An 8,166-nucleotide genomic window follows, 5' to 3' on the forward strand; every position below is an offset into this window, starting at 1 on the left:
AATACTGTTGAATGGCACTTATTTGAATATCCTGGAGGTGGTGTTATTTAGCCCACACAAGCAGATTGTGAATATTCAAATGGAATATTGTGTAAGAACACAGGTTTGCACTTTCAGGCACAATTTGACATGGGCCTGTCCCACCATGATGGGGTCACATACTTTAATCCTTGTGACATTTCATTTTACAACAGCCCCAGGTCTGAGTATAGTTGAAAAGAGACTCAGGACCCAGCTGAGCTGTCACGAGACCAGTGGTTTTCATGGTGAATACACGAGCGCTACAAGTGCTTCCTGATGAACAATAAGGCGTAGATGCTTGTACGTCCCTGCAGGACCATTAAGGCAATGAATCAGTATAGTCATCTCTAAGCCCATATATAAATCAGACAGGCCCAGACAAGGGAGCACTCTTTTTTTCCTGCAAAACATTTATTTACAATGACATTTTTATTCTGTACCATGGACTGAACAGCGTGAAAGATTTGCTGTGTACTTGACCTCAGTCTGGCCTACATCATATCACTGTTCTTTATGTAACTCAAAAGAAGGCTTACACACTGTAGCATGTGGCTGTCTTTATACTTTTTAATGAGATGTAAAAAGTGTATTTCATCAGATCAACTTGTACTGAAGCGTTTTGGCCCATGCTGTGTACATGATGTAAACTTAAAGACTGTTAAATGTACTTCACACTAGTTTGAAGCGAGCTCTTAAAACAGAAACAGGATATCCAAGGTAAGATACTGACCCTTTTCTAAAAAAAAAAACATTTCGTATTAGATATCCTAACTGCAAAAATATGCAAGACACAAAATCAGCCAAAAACAAATTTTAAACTTTCTATCACTTCAGTGATCTGTTTTTGCTAAGCCAACCATATTTTCAATGATCACATACTTCAGTCATTTCACATCAGCAGTAATGAAATATGGAATAAGGGAATATTTCAGCTCCAGGCACTAAGACAAGACCCTGGCCTGTGATGAAGTTCCAGGGTCAGCTGTAAGCGGAGAGGATCGTTCTTGGGGTCTCGTGAAAGAACGTCTGCTCAGACTGTCCCTCAACTTGTGATGAGTTCCAGCTCCGAGTGAGCAAAGGCTCTGTTAATCAGCAGCATCCCCCCCGCCCAGTCTCATTCCTCTTACTCAAATCTGCCAGCTCCCTTCATCGCCCCATTTACCACCAAGGACAGTTTACTTATTTCCCTCGCAATGCTTTGGGATAAGCTGTATGGGAACAGGGACAGGTCCTGGATCATTTGCCAAGGTTTTGCAGGAAGCAGGTCTTCGGCTGTGTGTGTTGTCCATCTTCAACGTTCATCAGTGTTAGTCACGCTTATTTCCAGACGACTTATCTAATGTCAGACAACTACTATGTCATAGTAATATAACGTCATGTGGTGGATCTGTAAGACTTATCATACTAGGAATTAAAAAGAACCAAAGGGACATAACATGCTTGTTTGGTTTGGTTCATCCATCAACTTGTCAGAGCCAAACCTTCTGGCCAGATATTACACACAGGGAGAACATTCATTCTCATGCACTAAGCCATCCACGTGCATTTGCCAGGCTCTGGCATTCAGCCTAACAGGATGGTTGCACGCCATGTCAAGTCAATGGCCCATGACAGAAACAGTAATTTGAACAAAGACAATCTTAGGTGTATATTGACCTAAACATAGCAAAAGTGTAGCTCACTTCAGGTTGCACAGATGTTTATCAGCTGCGGGGAAATCAATTTTTCTGTCAGCCTGCTCATTACTTACAAGAACAGTGACAGAAATCCATGCCTTGTGGGAATCCTTCAGGGTGAAAGGTCAGCATGTTCTACATGTCCTTTCACACTTCTGCTGCCCAGCAAAAATGCATTACCAAGAACAAATTACACAAGTTAGCAACATTGCTTTGGGGTGTTCTGGACATGCATGTGGCAGCCTGTCCTCATATGCAGTTGTCATGAACAGATCCCTGGGGCTATGTCTTACCAGACATGCTTTAACCTATTATCACAGCTGTTTTTGTACACAAAGGCTATAAGCACAAACTTTTTCTTTGCATGCCAAGTTGTGATAAACGGACTTGGGTAGAACTTATTGGAGTCATTCCAAACACCACCTTGTTTAATCTACTTCAGCAAATATCAGTGTTATTAAAGGTAATTTTAAAGGATTATTTTAAATATATGTATTAAAAAAACTGGAAGGTAAGATTTTAACCTTTTGACCTTTAAGTCCTTCAGCAGGTCTGTTCATGACACGTGAAAGATCAATGATGGTGCGTGATCTCATACTTTGTTGTGCCATGCCTTCTTTGTCCCACTGAGACAATGTCGCATCCAAGCATTAATCACTCAGACACCCCTGAAATCAGACAAACGGCATTACCAGCTGAGAGCACACCATGGAATTTTCTTGAAATCACATAAAATTGGAACTTACAAAGACTAACAAATAAACTGGGTGCCTCTGTAAAGGGCACCAGCAGTGAATTTCGTGGTTTGCAGCTCAGAGGTCTGCTCATTGCCCGTTGCACATTCCTGAGAAGAAACTGAGAGAGGGGCCATTATACAAATAGCAAGAAGTCTGCCAAGAAGGAAGGACTAGACTGCCTGTGCTGCCAAATGTTTCAAGATCTTCACGATGCCTCGCTCTAATCCTGCCCTGCTTTACACAACAATGGAGGCAAGTGAACCAGCAAACAAGTCTCTGAAACACAGTCATATGCAAAACACAAACACAGCAGAATAGTACACTAAGTACCATAGAAATATTAAGGTTATCATGTTGATCTGTACTTTTATATGAATTTTACTTTTTGAGTACAGTATAAAGTAGCTAACAAAGCCTAAATTCATATGCAATAATGTAATACAAGAAGCAAGGGCTAATAATTTGTGTGACGACCATTTGGTACAATTTTTGCAATTTTATAAGGAAATGTATTTAAAAAAAATAGTTTATAAAACTATTCAGTTTTATGGAATATCCTGCGAAACCAGCCACAGTCCTACTAAGGAATTTGTTGCACCTGCTTCTTTTTCTATTTTTTGGTCTAAATAAATATATATGCTTCTATACTCTATATTTCTGTAAGATGAAAATTTTTGCTGTAATAATAATGTTTGGAAATCAGAAAGTTTTTTTAAAGACTTAATAATCATAATCACATAATAATGAAGTCATAAAATAAACATGTATAACAAAGTTTGTACTAAGTAAAAAGTACAGGTTGTCTAAAATGTTTGTACAATGTTGCATACATATGCTCAAATCTACAATCTACATGATCTGACTTTGCAGCACTTGTGTATACACTGAATATAAGAAGAGTCAACATCTCTTAAAGTATCACATCTGATTCTAAGATGATTTCCTTCTTTAGTGCAATCATTGTTCTGAGTATTGGAGCTAAACCTATTTGTTCCTCTTGTTAGGTTCTGAGCCATTTGAGGACTAAAATATAAAAAAACCAAACAAACAACAACAAAAAAAATCACACATAGCAAATGCCCATAGACCAGACATTTGATCCAACTGTACATCATTCATGCAGTTCTTTTTTACTTCTCTATTGTCTTGAATAGGCATTCCATGAAGTCCTCTTTTACACAGACAGCTCCAAACTCCTCTTCCTTCTCCATGTTTCTGCAATTATAACATTGCAATTTTTGTTATTTAAGGTTACAAAATCATATTTTTTCCATAAGGTTATTGATAACACAAGCAAAACAACAAAACAGTAATGTTCTTTACTCACATGACTATCAGTAAAGGATCTTCATTGTATAATCTGACATGGACATCATGTTATCGTTCAATCTGTTAGAGGTTTCAGCCAAGATTTTATTGGGATCAGGTCATGCAGTGCAAATGGTATTAATCTTATTATTATCTTATTATTATCTTATTAAAATAGGCTTTGCAGGATTTAGGTTGGGATTGAGGGACTAAACTCCAAACGATTAAATAGAATAATGCCTGCATTACAAATCTGACATTAAATGTTTAAACAAAACACAAAAAAGTACTGATAATGCAACCTCACTAAATCTGAACTATGATTTTAATCTTAAATTGAATGAATGTATTTTGGGTACATTTTTCACGATCTACATAGATGGTTTCTATTTCTTTTTCATAGATGATTCCAATAGCAATAGCATCAAATACTGAACATAAAACCTGTAAAAACTTCTGAAGTTGTCAGTGGATGTTCCAAACCTAAGGAGTTTCACTGCTGATGGAGGCTGAAGACGGGGAACCTGAAGAGTCGGTTGAAGCCTGTTGTTGATTCTTCCATGGTGGCATGCCCTATGTGTTAAAGTTTCTATCTAGCATGGTCATTTCGAAGTGAAGAAAGAAATAAAAGTCGTAAATTTTGTTGTTGAGACTTTCAACTTGCCATACTGATGAGTGGCTGGCATTTTATAGGCAGCCCATGATGGTGGGCTGGAAATGGTGGAGAGCGATCAAATGCCAGCCCAAGGAAGTTGGGGTGCCCCGCCCCTCCTAAGCCAGCTGTGGAGCTGGCCGTGGTGCTGAAGGGTTTTCTCAGCCTTGTTTTCCTGGTCGAGTGTGGAACATAAACACAGTAAGATGCGATGGCTGTAGGTTCCCAAACACATACTTCTCTAGAAAGTGGAGTAGAGATGGCTGCTTTTCCCACGTCTCTTTTACCACATCATACAGCCCTTGCAGACTTTTCCCAAACAGGAGCTCAAATGGTCTGAAGCTGTTGGAGGCTTGAGAAGTCTCTCGGACCGCAAAGAGGACGTTCGGCAGTAGCTTGGCAGTAGCTTCGGCAGTAGCTCGGATGAAGGAGGCCCAATATCGGCCTCCTTCATCCGAGACTCATCAGAACATCATTATCAATGTCAGGATAAAAATGCTGCATCAGACCAGACCATCTGTTTGGGTACACTGAAGTATGAAGATGCCTTATTAAATTAGACATAAATGGCATAACATTGATCGGTCAGGATCCTCTTGGGCAGACCTATGCAGCTGAAGAGAAGCATCAGCTCCCTGGCAATGTTTTTTTACGGTCAGTTTTCTTTGTGCACCTGCTTAGGTGTATGTACTTACACCAGAATGTACGTGTGGCCCCTCTCTGACTTAGGGATTGTGCAGGTCTCAATCTCAATGCGCCCAAATGGCAAGCTGATGATGTGCAGCGAGATGATCGGGGCGGGGCCAGCTTCTTAAGTACAGTTTTCTGGCACTCAGCGCAACGTTGGCAGAAGTTTCAGATATCGGCTTCAAGGCCTGGCCAGTGGAACCAATCCATAATTTTCTTCAGAGTGTTTTGCATTCTAGGTGGCCGCCAAGAAGGTAAGAGTATGCCAGGTGCTTCACGATGCTTATTTTTTCGAGAGTGTGTGAAAGTACAGGAGACTGCCACGTATTTAGAAGTAAGATGCAGGCTGGATTTGACCGACACCCTTGGCCTCTCCCTCTCGTACTTAGCCACAGTAGTTTTACAGGCAGGCAAACTTTTCACTGTAGCAGGGTAAATTTGCCATCTTATGTCACCTGCTGAGACAGGGAGAGAACTTATTCAGAGGAGGGGTTTATCTCTTCCTCAGTCTCGGCATCAGTGCTGTCTTCCTGGGCCAGCCAAAAAGAAAAGGTGACGCTTGGCGGCTGCTCACAGTTTCGGGATTTCTTTTACTTCTCTATCAGGCCCAGCCAGTTTTGCCCTAGAAGGAGAGTAACAGGTAAGTTGTGGCAATAGGTGGGCATGGTGCTGATCCTTATAGCAGATGTGGGATGAAGGGGGGAGGGCTTCTTTTCAGCAGCCTTTTCTTTTTGTGGCTGAGAGTGGTCAGCATGCATTTGAGCACATCCAGGCTTTCATGCGCACAGATTTCCATTCTTCAGGGGGAAGGTAGCGCAATAACCAGTCGAGCAAGACCCTTTCAGTGACTTCCAAGGCTGTTAAGAGCTCTGAATTACCTGAGGGTCAAAACCCATTAATGGAACTCAGTAGCTGCCTGGACACTAGAGAGGCCACAGCAGGCTAAGATCTCCTTGGGCATTGGGCCTCCCTGTGAGGGTCTGGGTTGCTGTAGCTAAGTGAGCACAGCCATCGTTGCCAGGAGCCCCTGAGTAAGCTACTGCAGTTTTTCTCCCTTTTGGTAGATCCTGCAGACTAGGAACATCCCACAAAAGTTGCAGTTTTGGAATTGCTCTGACTTAGTCTTCTAGCTATTACAATTTGACCCCTGTCAAAGTAGTTCAAATTCTTGTGGGGCCACATTTTTTTATGCTTCCAACACGTCCATTCTACGGACTAAATGTTCACTTGCTGCCTTATAGGTGTCATTGTAACAGGATATTGTAATTGTAGCTACTGTGACAAGGGCAAAGTTTTGATTGCTGTAATTGGTCAGAGCAACTTCATACTTCATATAACTGCAGCTCTTCATACCAAAAGGGTCCAAAGGATGGGAAACCAGTATCTGAAAATATTAAAGTATTTCATTTAAAGTAAATTAGTATTCATACAGTATAATTCTGTGTATGTCTCAGTCTAGTTCAGTACACACAATCATGGGGAATCATGACATGACAGTTTGCTGATGCCCTCCACAAAGAGAGTAAGCCCCAGAAGGCCATTGCTGAAAAGGCTGGCAGTTTGCAGAGGGCTGTTTTGAAGCGTTTTTTTTAGTTGACTGGAAGGGATAAGTGTTGTAGAAAAGAGTGCACAGCTGTTGTTCAGCCTTTAAAACATTGACAAGCAAAGACGATTCAAGACGAGAGCTTCAGAAGGGTGAAGTGGAGTAGGTGTATAGATAGCTAAACATACTGCATTTTTTATTTTCTTGAAATACACGCTGTAATGATTGAAATGAAAAAAAAAAGTCTTGAAACATTTCATTGTGTTTAATAAAGCTAGAACATATGAGAGACATCATTTCTTGAATTAAATAAAAACATTTTTGTGATATTAAAATGTTTTGAGAAGCATTGTATACATATATATAAAGAGGATTGGGATGGGGTCACCCGTCATATCAGAAACACTGCATTTCCATCGTAACCTAATAACTATTCAGTGAATGATAAATGAATTCAGTGCTTATTTATGAAAACAATACCTTGTTATTAATGATTGAACATGAAAATTTCATCAAAAAAATCATTAATGTAGTAGTTGGATATTGGATAACATACATTTTCTGGGTGAACTGATACATTACCTTATATAGTAAGAGGCAGGAAAACCTCATGTGCTAATGTAGGAATTCTTTCAATCAGAATTCCTATGTGAAGGATACATTAGACTGTGAGCACTACTGTTTCTAATGCTGGCAGCATGACCAAACTGGAGTGCAGGCCTGGTGATGACTGACAACGGACAGGAGACACACACCTTATTTCCTGCCCAGGTGAACATTCCAGCAGTTACACACTCAGGCAGGAGGTAAAAACAAGAGCCAGGAAAGTGACTACACAAGCAACAAGAAAGACATATAAAGATAAAAGAGACTGTGCGTCTTTGAGGAAGAGAGAGAGAGAGAGAGAGAGAGAGAGAGAACTTCAGCAAATGAGAATAATGTTCCCCACCACTCCACTACAGAAAAAATACCACACACCATCTCATAATTTAACTACAAAGCACTGGATACTACAATGTGAACGAATCACATGCTTGTCTAACCTTATCATAATTTCTCTTAATGTAACAGATACAAATAACTTAAACTTGTACTAGTGAAAAAACATTCCAGGGTATTTGAGAAAACACATTACACCATCAACCAGTAGATGTCCTTTTCCAAGCAAATCTAATTTAGGGAATGAGTAATAGGAAATCACTGTTTACTCAAACTGATGAATGAGTCAGTGTTTTACTGTTAACAACTCAAGTTGTTGGTGGATTCGTAGGGGTGAGGAGCGTTGTCAACATCGGGGAAAGTACTATCGGTACGAGATGAGTTAGTGGCCTGGGAAAGTAAGAGCTTCAGTCTTTCACCTCTGGATTTGGTGCATTACAGCTGCCCCCTAGAGTGTGGCTAAAGCACTGCATATTCCCCAAAGTCAACCAGGCACCTAATCTTTTACTTTTGTTTTTTATTGTTTCAAATTTTTTCGTTTTTCAGTTTGTTTGTTTTTTGTGCAAGAACAAGCAGTCGAGAGAATCACACTTGTGAAATTTA

The sequence above is a fragment of the Clarias gariepinus genome, chromosome 13 (assembly GCF_024256425.1).
Source record: "Clarias gariepinus isolate MV-2021 ecotype Netherlands chromosome 13, CGAR_prim_01v2, whole genome shotgun sequence".
Lineage (NCBI taxonomy): Eukaryota > Metazoa > Chordata > Actinopteri > Siluriformes > Clariidae > Clarias > Clarias gariepinus.